Source organism: Puma concolor, chromosome A1 (genome assembly GCF_028749965.1).
Source record: "Puma concolor isolate L17-30 chromosome A1, mPumCon1.1.hap2, whole genome shotgun sequence".
NCBI classification, from domain to species: domain Eukaryota; kingdom Metazoa; phylum Chordata; class Mammalia; order Carnivora; family Felidae; genus Puma; species Puma concolor.
Window position 1 is genome coordinate 7,601,466 of NC_141667.1, and position 11,974 is coordinate 7,613,439.

Consider the following 11,974-nt stretch of genomic DNA (forward strand, 5'->3'; position numbering starts at 1 on the left):
TATACAATATATATTTACATATAGAAATATACAATATATATTAATATATATTTCTATATGTTTAATATATATATTATTTATGTGTTTACTATATATTTATATATTAAATATATATATTAAACATATATAAATATACAATATATATTTACATATATAAATATACAATATATATATAGATATATATTATTTATATGTTTAATATAAATATATATAATATATTATATATATTAAACATATATAAACATATTATTTATATATGTTTATATTAAACATATATAAATAAACAAACAATATATATTGTTCCTGTTGATTTTGTTTTTTATCTTCTAGTTTCTTCATTTCTACCACCGTTCCCTCTCTTCTTTCCCCCAATACATAGGAACCAGATATCCTTTCAGGAACCATGGAGGCAGCAAAGAACAAGCTGAAGTCTCCCCCTCATGGAGCTTTTGTTCTGTTGGGAAAAGGTAATAAACACATGAATGAGTGAATGTATAAGTTATGGTATACGGTATACAGTGACTGAGGTGCTAGGGGGGAAATAACGCCGAATTATAGGACACAGAAGGATGGGGGAAGTTCCTGTTCTATGTGGGATGATCAGAAGAGCCTTCTTCACAGAGGTGACATTTGAGCAGAGACCTGAATAAGCAAGGGAGAGAGCCAGACTGCATTTTCTGGGCCAAGAGAAGCACGTGCAAAGGCCCTGGGGTGGCCATGACCTTGGCATGTTAACTAGAGACAGCATGGAGGCCAGTGCCCTCCATGTAGACGAAGCAAAGAAAAGAGAGAGAGGGAAAGAATTCAGAGAGAATTCAGAGAAGGCTTACATTCCACGGGACCTTATAAACTACAGAGAAAGTATGGATTTTATTCTGAATATGAAAGCAAGACAATGGAGGGATTTGCACAGGAGAGTGAGAAACCAGAGGTACATATTTTAAAACAGCCGTGGGTGCACGATAGGCCTCTTTAGCTTTCAAGTCTCCTTCAGGGAACTTGTTTTTGGGGTGGAACCAGAAGCCTGAAGGACCTGGATCCCACGGGAACAGCTGGGCAGGAGTGAACGTGGCATGTGTGTGGGATGAAAACGAGAGAGAGAGAGAGAGAGAGAGAGTCCCATGGGAGCCAGGGGAATTCAGACCAAGGCCCAGCTTTGAACAAGGTAAGGCAGAAAGTCAGAAAGAGACCCATGAATAAATAAATCATCACACATATATTGCCTTACTATCAACGTTTTGGATTTAATGTCTTACAAACACGTAGGTCAACGTAAATGCTTTTAATACGAGCAGGAGTATCGCATTTAGGGTTTTCCACATGTTTGCTTCCATAAAAAACATCCCTGTCGCGTGGTTGGCGTGTATCACGATAGCCCCCGCCACCCCTGAGAGGGCTGGTCACCCAGCACCGAATGTCCACGAAAAGAGGCTCGTCGGGGACGCCAATCTCATTATCTGCTGCCACTGAGTTCTCAGCGCTGGGACCTTTAGGTCGGAGCCTCCGCGCTGACAATCTCTAAGCACATCGCCAGCCACTGCCCGAAACGCTGTCACAGCCCCGCCGCCACGGCCACCCGCCTTGCTCACCACCGCGGGCCGCCACACCCTTCCATTTTGATTCACCTGCCAGCCAAGCTTCGGTGCCACCCAACTGCTGTCCGCGTTTGCCTTTCGGTGGTGACTTTTTCCTGGACTTTCTGGCTTTTTAATTTTTCTTTCGAGTCACCTACTTCACGCCTTTCACCTCCTGCGCTGAGCGCACCTGTCTTTTTCTCGTCGCTTTCCAAGGTTCTGACTCTGCTGATCTTCATTCCGCTGTTATGTATGTCGGGATCGTTTCCTAATAGTCTGATGATTATCATGGAGGCGTTTTCTGCAGAGAGAGTGTAAATTTTCATGTCATCGGGTCTGTGGATTTTTTTCCTTCTGTTTACTTTCACGTTCTGCTCAGAGAGACCTCCCCTCCACCCCAAATTCCACCAACATGCAGTTTATCCTTCTCTTGGTGAAAGACTTACATTTACATCTTAACCCAGCTGGCTGTCGTAGTCCCAGTCGTGTTCTGGGGCGGAGAAACAAAATGTAAGACATCGTCACGCTACCCGCGGGCTCTCCTGGTCACACTGACGACGTTCCTCGGCACACTCGCCCTCCTCGTGGGGTCCGAGTCCCCAGAGCAGTCACCCGGCGGCTCTGTTCGCAGGGCCAGCTCCACGGCGCCCATCAGATAAGGCTCTGTCCCTAAGCGCTTTTCTGTGCGCCCTCCTCAGGCGGTGGGGCTGTCCCCAGGCCTGGAGTGGCCACAGAAAGCCTCTCAGGGAGGGGACGGACGACAGCCCCGCCTGCCTGGCTTGACCTCTCCCTCCACGTGTCTAAAGAAATGATGGATGGCGGGGCTGGAGACACCCTTAACTCTTGGCAGGAGCCTGCCGGCACCCTTGGTGAACCTAGATGCAGACACGCAGACTCTGGAAGACGAGCTGAGAGTCTTCCCGCTCTGAGGTCACCCCCATTGGGACCCTGCCCCCTAGAACCACTCAGATCGTCAGATAGTGTGGTCAGAGATTTAAGAACAGCATTCTCCTTAGGCAACTGGAAGGAAAGAGTTATTCATCCATGGACATTTTATTTTTAATTTTATTTTATTTGAGAGAGAGAGAGAGAGAGAGAATCTAGAGCAACCTCCACACTCAGCACAGAGCCCCACGGGGGGCTCGACCCCATGACCCTGGGATCCTGACCTGTGCTGAAATCAGGAGTCGGATGCTAAACCGACTGAACCGCCCAGGTGCCCTTCATCCGTAGACTTCTTAATCCATGTGGAAAATTGCCCTTCTCTTGTGATTTGTCCCAACAGCACTGAGGTTTGTACCCACCAATTTATTAAATCCTACAGCACCTCCGGATGCAGGGATGTACCCAGTGATGTGAGAAACAAAGGCAAAAGGAAAAACAATAAAATCTCCTTACATCTTACAGCCCGTGGACAAGTCCTTGAAACAGGCACAGTGACATTCCTCTAGGAGCTCAGCTGTCTTGATGATGACACTTTGCTCAGGGCAAAAGGCAATCGTAGCTTAACATTATCCCGACCCCCCAGGATCCTGTTAAGTCTACTTTAACATATAAAAATTCCTTTGGAAACTTCCTTTATCTCTACACCCCCCACCGCAAGACATATGCTGGCAATCATACTCCAAGCTTATGGCCCCCTAATATACATCTCAAGGGTCTCATGACTCAGGTTTTACTAAATACACAGTAATAAATAACCTTTTCCTAACAGCAGCTAGCCCCTCAAGGTCCTGGAAACCTTGTTTCCAAAATACCTTAAAGACTTCCACTGTCCCTGACCCCCTCCCAACTTGAAGGTATGTAATCAGTCGCCTGTGGCGACCCCAGTGCAGCTCTTTCTGCCCACGGCTGCTGTCCCCGTGCCTTCATAAAACCACCTTTTTGCACCAAAGACGTCTCAAGAATTCTTTCTTGGCTGGCGGCTCCGAGCCCCAGCATTTACGACGTCACCCAGAACCACTGAGATGCCCCCACTTTGGGGGTCCCGCAGCTGCTGTTTAGAGACAACACACAGTGGTTTGGAACCGGAAGCGGGAGAGGACACGTCCTGGGGTTATTTTCTGCTGCAAGAAAGACCAAAACGGGGTGAGTTTCAATCCGGTTCGAATGACACAATTCACAGTCTTATCTGGAAGGTAATATTCACAGAAACTCAGTCAACGCTCTATTATTCAATCGAGCAGCGCCACGGCACGGATCACTTTTAAGCTACTAACTTGTTAATCCACGCACTTATCTGTCCATTTCCCCCTGCGGAGCAGCTCTGCAGGCCCCTGTAGCGTAGCTGTTCTCACCCAGGGGTGACCTTGTCCCCAGGGACAAGGGGGCAGCGTCTGCAGACATCTTATGGGCCTGGCTGGAGATGTTGCCAGACGTCCCACAGTGCACAGGTGTCGCCCCTACAGGTGGGCCGGCTTGTGTGGATGGTGTTGAGAGACCCGGTCTAGAACAATGAGGAGAAGGCACCCTCCACGTCCCCTTTCAGATTTTCTCCCAGTTTAATCCAAGACCGAAAAGGTTGACCTGAACTGAGAAAAGCCGAGTGGTGGAGGCAAACAATGTGTGAGGCAGCGGGGGCCGGGGGGGTGGGGGGGGAGGGTGTCCTGGAAAATCAACTGTTATGAGGGCCGAGCAGCCCCCCGCCTGGGTCTTGTCATCCGTCCACACAGGTGCAACTCCAGGGGGGACTTTTCAGCCTGTGGGTTGGGGTGCCGGGCGTCTCCTGGGCGCTAGAGGGCGCCAGCTCCCTGCCCCACTGGAGCAAAGGGGCGCACAGGTGGCTCCCTCTTCTCCCCTCCGCCTCCTTCCTCAGCTCCCATCTCTGGTCTTCTGCGAAGCAAACGTTCCCTGCACCCGACCTCCATTTCCACCTTCTCGCGCCGGTGGGCTCGGCCGCGCCTCGGTCATCATCCAGGAGTCTGTGCCGCACCGAGCACCGAGCACTGAGCACTTAGCCCTCAGCACCCCCAGGGGTCAGTGTTGCCGCCCAGCCCGTTGTTCAGGGAGCGAGAAGCTCTGGCTTCAGACCGCGCCTGTGCCAGTCTCTCAGTCTCTGAGCCTCAGTTTCCTCATTTGTAGTGGGACCCATAACACCGGCCTTGGGTCCCAGTTTTCAAAATACTAGGATCAGGGCGCCTGGGTGTCTCAGTCCGTTGGACGTCTGACTCGCTTGCAGCTCAGATCATGATTTCACCGTGGTGAGATCAGCTGACAGCGAGGCGCCCACTTGGGGTTCTTTCTCCCTCTCTCTCTGCCCCCCCCCCCCCACTCAACCCCACCTGGGCTCTCCCTTGCTCTCTCGCAAATAAATATTCGTTGATTTAAAAAATACAATAATAAAAAATAACAAGATATTAGGATCCAGCCAGGCAGTGTGCATCATCATCATCATCCATGGGTATTTTAATATGAATTTCTAAAAAAAAAAAAAACCTATTAGAAGACAAGGTGTAATCATGGAATGTATTTATGCTGTCCCTCTGTTATTCCAGTAAAAACTTTGAAGCCCAGGTCTTCCTGTGCCTCGGCACCCCAAGGACGGTCCTCTGAGCGGGGGCTTTGGAATCTGATCTCCTGATCCTGGATCCCGACGGCTCAGGGGCAGTGGGCAAATCACGTTTCCCGGGGCCCCGTTTCCACATTTTGCAACGTAGGATGAAAATCAGGCAGCCTTTCACACTGCTGGGACAACGCAATAAAGTAACCTTTGGGACATGTGAGGCATAGAGCCCCGCCCGTGTTCAGCGTGAGGTGCCCTGAGCCCTTCCCGGGCTCCAGGGAGGATAATCCGGAAGAACCACCTAGTGCCGGCCCCACCCGAGAGCCTTGTCTGCCGGCTGCCCTGAAGCTTCAGCCTCCGCTCCACCCCTCGGAGCATTTCTGTCACCTCGCAGCCAGCAGGCCCCGACAGGCTCTGTGCTCAAAGTGGTTCAGGAGAGTCCCGGGCCTGACACCTGTCCTGTTTGCACGACAGAGAGATGCCCCACCAGCTCCCTTGGAAGGTGTCTAACCACTGACGGGGTTGATTGACCAACATTCAAAGCTGGTTAGGTTCTGTGTCAGGGTCACAGGAAAAGGCTTATAAAACGAAGATGAAAAGCTAAAGTTATTCCATTATTACTTTATTTTATTTTAATTTTTTAAAGTCTATTTATTTTTGAGAGAGAGAGAGAGAAAGACTGAGTGGGGGAAGAGCAGAGAGAGAGAGGGAGACTGAGAATCCGAAGCAGACTCCAGGCTCTGAGCTGTCAGCACAGAGCCCCATGTGGGGCTCGAACCCACAAACTGTAAGGTCATGACTGAGCTGTAGTCGGATTCTCAACCAACTGAGCCACCCAGATGCCCCTATAATTATTTTGGAAGAGAGAGCTTTTCAACTTGAAGTCTTTCTATACCTATTAAATTAGTAAACATTAAAGAAAAGATCTTAAATAGCAGTGCTGGTCAAGATATGTAAAAACCAGCAGATTTGTGTATTGCTAAGTGCAGCAAATCCATACAATCTCCTTAAAAAGCAATTTGCTAATGCATTTCATAGCTGCCGACCTAGGACTCCTACTTCTGAGAACTTTCCCTATGAAATTATGCAAAAAGTAGGATAGACAAGAATCACAAAGATACCTATTAAACATTATTTATAATAGTAGAAATGAAATCACATTCAATGCTTCCCCAAATAAGGGCATAGAGAAGTAAAGTATATTAATTCATCTTTTAAACAAATATTTACCAAAAGCCTTTATTTCTGGGCCCTGTGCTATATATCAGCTCAACAGTTATTAAAATGATAACTACAGAATAACAAGAAAATGCTTAACATCTTAAGGGAAATGAAATTTATTAAAATATCTCTTTGCCATGATTATAATGATATAAAATTAAATATTTTTATTCACAACATTTGAATGGGAACATGGGCAAATCAAAATTGCTGATTTATTAAGAGGCTGAGTTTTGGTTGACTTTCTTCTTCCTTATTTGTTATTCGATACTACATTTTTTTTTTCCCAATAAGCAAGAAATCCAATTAGAAATGTAAAAATCCCCATTCCTGCAGCCCAGCAAAAGAATCACTAGGTTTCTCCGTAGCTCACACTCTAGGTCTTTGGAAGGCTTAGCCCCATGGGCCTGAGGATCCTTCCCCCTAAAATCCTTGCTGGCTTGTCTGCACTGTTCTGCTTTTTTTTTTTTTTTTTAATTTTTGCTCTCTTAGATATGATTTAAAACCCCAAAGAGAACTCGCTTGGAGAGTGATTTCACAAGAGGTCCATTCATTCTGTTTCTGGAAAAACGGGGAGACATGTTGCTATTCATCCTTGGGATCCTGCTGGGAACTCTTTGTGGGGCCTGGCACTCAGCCTGCACCAGATAAGAGCACCTGAGGGCACATCCAGGAGATCTGGGTGTGACCCCTGTGACTTGCAGGGGTGTTTTGCGACACAAAACACAGAGCACAGAAAAAACAGAGTAGTAAGTTTTCAGGTGAAATTGCCCAGCTGAGCTAGCCGAACTAAACTCTGGTCACATTCCTACTTGGGGGCAGAGGGGACGGCTGTCCCCCACAGCATGCTCCTGGAAGGGGCTCACCTGCACAGACACTGGTCCCATCCAGGAAGGCATTTTTATTTTTTAACATTCTGGAAGCATACCAGTCGTAATCAGCTTGTTCCCTCTGAATTAGCCACCAGTGATTGAATCGGTCTTCAAAATTCTCAACTACAGGCAATCAAGCACAACTTTGATGCCCTGAGGGGTTAGAATTTCTAGTCTCTGACAATTTTCCCCAAGCACCGTCTGCCCTTTAAGAAAGAAAGAAAGAAAACTGGAAAGGAAAGGAAAGGAAAGGAAGGAAAAGAAAGAAAGAAGAAAGAAAGAAAGAAAGAAAGAAAGAAAGAAAGAAAGAAAGAAAGAAAGAAAGAAAGAAAAAATAGAAAGAAAGGAAAGGAAGGAAGGAAGGAAAAGAAAGAAAGAGAGAAGAAAGAAAGAGAAAAAAGAAAGAAAAAGAGAGAGGGAGGAAGAAGAAAGTGAAATCTACTTTTGAGGTTTATTTGTGTTCGACCTTAGAATTCCACTGCATAGTGTTACATTCAATGGCCTGTAAATTTGAATGGCAATGGTCTATTTAGATTCTAAAGGTATCTAGATTCATAATGTTTGTCTATTAGCCCGAACGCAAGCTGATTCTAATAAGGAGGGCTGATTTAGAATTTAACAGTGAGTGAATCCCGATGGAGACTGTCACCGTGTTTACCCACGGATGGCACCAGAACATAACTGTGGTAGTACCCCCAACCTCTGCCTCTTTCTTTTTATGATAGATTTTAAAAATCGTGGTAATATACATAACATTTACCATTCTAACCATTTTAAGCGTACAATCAGTGGGACTGAGTACGTTCCCAGTGTTGTCTAACCATCACTGCTATTTCTAGAACTTTTTAATCATCCCAAACAGATTCTGTATCCATGAACTCCCCAGCCCAGGCATCCACTGTTCCACTTTCCATCTCTATAAATTTTGCCTTCTCTGCTGCCTCATCTAATCGGACTCACGTAGTATTGACCCTTTTGTGTCGGTCATCTTTCCCTTACAGTGTTTTCAGGGTTCACCCATTTTGAAGCATGTATCAGAACTCCATTCCTTTTCAGGTCTGAACAACACTGTGTTGTAGGGATATTTTCATAAACCACATTTCGTTTACCTGTTTATCTCTTCTTTTAAAGTTTATTTATTTACATTGGGAGAGAGAGAGAGAGCTCGCACAAGCAAGGGAAGAGCAGAGAGAGAGGGAGAGAGAGAATCCCAAGCAGGCTCTGCACTGTCAGTGCAGAGACTGACTCAGGGCTCGATTTCATGAACGATGAGATCATGACCTGAGCCGAAATCAGAAGTCAGTTGTTTGGACAGCCTGAGCCGTCCAGGTGCCCCTCGTTTACCGGTTCATCTGCTGATTGACACTTGGGTTTTTTCTACTCTTTAGCTATTGTGAGTAATGCCACTATGAATATTGCTATACAGGTGTCTGCTTAAGCTTCTGTGTTCAATCTCTTGGGGATATTCCTAGGAATGGAATTGTTGGGCCATATGAAAATTCTATGTTTATCTTTTTGGGGAACCACCCAACTGTTTTGCACAGTGGAGTCCCCACTTGACCCACCCGTTTGGTAGAATTGCTTTTATTCCCAGATAGTTGCTGCCTGCCTCTCTGAGGGCATCTCCTGTCTCTCCCTCTTTCTATGGGTGTGGCCACTCGGCCATGGGGGTGGATATGGCGGAACTTCAGAAGAACCACGGTGCGACTCGTGGCAACAGGGCTGCTGTAAGCGGGCGGCCATCACGGATCATACGTGAGAAGACACTTCCTCCAAACCCTGCGACTGATTGTTTGATCGATGACTAGCATGAAACATAAAACTGCCATTTCTGTGGGTCGAAAATGGTCACATTTCAGCCCTTGGATACGACTTAACAACTGAAAACACTAGCAGCGACAAGGCATTGATCCCACTGGCTCACTGACTCCTCTCCTCAAGTTTGGAATTATTCTCACCCCCACTTCTAAGAGGGGGAAACATGATGTTCAAGTTTTTCAAGACTAGATTTTAGCTATGACCCTCTGTTGTTCAACAGGTTCCTTCCCAGTGCACTCCCCATCTGTCCCAAGGTGCTGCTGGAGATTCCTTGGGATAGAACGGATCTCAGTCCCCGTTGCTTGGGAGTTACGTCGTTAGAGCTCACAGTTATGAACCTGGAACTCGGTTCAGTATGTGGTCTCCATTCTTAATATCCCTATTTCACAGATCAAGGAACAGAGGATCAGCTCATTACTGTGCCTACTGCATCGCACAGAAGCTACTTAAACGACCAGAAGAGCAGGTGCAGTTTTAGCCAGAACAGAGGAAGCCAGCTTGTCAGTCTTGAAATGCAATGGTTTGGCTTGTGCATGGACTAATTCGCTATCTTTCCATGGTATTATACAAATCCACTTAGGCTCCCAATCTAAAATATTGTGCTCAAGGTTTCCTCTCTCCTTCCATAGAGCCTGTTTTCTGGATCTAGCATCAACCAGTGCCATTAAGAACATCATGCTTCCATGATCAAAAGCGTAAGTCTGTATTTCAAGAATTCCAAGTATTAGAGCAGAAAGCTGTGGGAATGTGCTGGAGAATTTTATCATGAAACTGAGCTTCCTGACCGTATCTGGTCAGTGTTCTCTGGAAGCCAATTGCCTGGGTCTTAAATGAAAAATAAAACATTAATTTATACTCACAAGCACAACATCTGCTTTCTAAATGAGTGGGTTTACAGCCAGAGGGCAACCCATACATTTAGTAGTATAATATCCTATCCCACTGTTAGCCACTTATTTATTTTCCAAATCCTTTTCCACCTGCCTGTCTTCAGAAGAATCTGGCTTCCCCAGTGGTTCTGGAATTTAGGTCATTCAGACCATGCTCACCAAGCGCTGAGCCCAATTTAGCTACAGGACCTCACATATCCCCAAATTCAAATTCTACCCATTCATACATCAGCATGGACTTGCGTTACTTACACAAATCTAGAAGAAGAGAGTTGAGTTACAAGAAGCTGAAGAATTCACCTAGGACCATGCATTTCAACCTCAAAAATAGAGCGTCACAATGTATCTTTTTCCTTAACAATGCTGAGTTTTAAACAAAATGAATTCTCAGCGCTCATTTTAAAAACGGACATATTTTCAGACATTTAAGTCTATATTTTATTTAATATTATTTATGCTGATGATCTTGTGGAAAACTGTTTAAAATAAAAACTAATAGGGGCGCCTGGGTGGCTCAGTCGGTTAAGCGTCCGACTTCGGCTCAGGTCATGATCTCGCAGTTCGAGAGTTCGAGCCCCGCATCGGGCTCTGTCCTGACAGCTCACAGCCTGGAGCCTCCTTCGGATTCTGTGTCTCCTCCTCTCTCTGCCCCTCCCCTGCTCATGCTCTGTCTCTCTCTGTCTCTTAATAAGAAATAAACATTTAAAAAACAAAATAAAATAAAAACCAATAAAACACCAAAAAGAAAAAAGGAAACCCACAGTTCATTGGTTTGAGTATGTTTTAAATCACAGGAAACAATCACCAACTCCTGAACCACAGCCAGAATGATGAAGTAGATCCAGATGTCACAGATCTGAAGCCAAATGTTTACGTCACATCTTAAAAACAATCGGTATTGAGTCCCATGAAGCTATGGAGCCATACATCAGGTACTTTCGTGTATCAAGGAAACAGAGGGTGATGCTGGCTTTATATAGAAAGGTAATGAAATAAATGTCCACAACGTAACTGAATTTATGTTGACTCTCTCCCAAAGCCTAACGTTTTCACTCCATTGAGGCCGATTTTTCCAGAACCTACCCTCTCCCCTGGCATAAAGGTTTCAGTTGAATCTGCAATGATTGAGTGGCAAAATAATATTTGTTTTAAAAAAAGAATATACCACTGAAACTAAGTTTGTGTTAATACAATCTCTAATCTGATTTCCAATCTCATACCCTAGTAAGACACTTTTTAAAACATGTGGGTCTCCCTGTCCCTGTTGTTTGGAGTTTTCTCCACTATGGGTGCCATCTGTCTGTAACATCTGTTGTCCCATGGATTGCCAAAGTCGATTTGGATGATCTGCCTGGTTTCTTTCTCTTTTGGATATTTCTGACTACCTGTCCGTCTTGTTACCGAAGAGATGTCGGTCTATACGGACAAAAGTTGTTGTAACCATATTTCTAAAGCCTAAGATTTGAATATTCACAGTCTGATGAGTATGACTAATACCTAAGCATCCAACAGGGTGTTAAGGTCTATCTGCATGGGGCTCCTGGGTGGCTCAGTCAGTTGAGCATCTGACTGTGGCTCAGATCACAATCTGGCAGTTTGTGAGTTTGAGCCCCGCATCGGGCTCTGTGCTGATAGCTCAGAGCCTGGAGCCTGCTTCAGATTCTGTGTCTCCCTCTCTCTCTGCCCCTCCCCTGCTGATGCTTTCTCTCTCTCTCAAAAATAAATAAACATTAAAAAATTTTTTTATAAAAGATCTGTCTGGAATGGGTGGTCATCAGTTTGAAGACCGGTAGACATTAAATGCTAATGTGATCCTAGCACTTCCAGGTCCAGATTATTCTGTCTTCAACAGTTATTATATTTGAATGAGTGACTGAGAATTCGAAAGGCATTTGTGGGGTATTTGGGTGACTCATTCAGTTGGGCATCCGACTTCGGCTCAGGTCATAACCTCGCAGTTCATGGGCTCGAGCCCTGCGTTGGGCTCTGTGCTGACAGCTCAGCCTGGAGCCTGCTTTGGATTCTCTGTCTCCCTCTCTCTCTGCTTCTCCCCTCCTTGTGCTCTGTCTCTCTCTCCCCCAAATAAATAAACATTAA

The 11,974-nt window shown here is 45.6% G+C and overlaps 1 long non-coding RNA gene across 1 annotated transcript; it reads left to right on the forward strand.

Annotated features, from left to right (window-relative positions):
- The first annotated feature begins 377 nt into the window (after positions 1-377).
- LOC147584009 (uncharacterized) lies at positions 378-11,586 on the forward strand. The gene is made up of 3 exons (XR_015255085.1): positions 378-467; positions 9,617-9,682; positions 10,672-11,586. It is a non-coding gene; the product is annotated as an uncharacterized LOC147584009 (long non-coding RNA).
- The last annotated feature ends 388 nt before the right edge of the window (positions 11,587-11,974 follow it).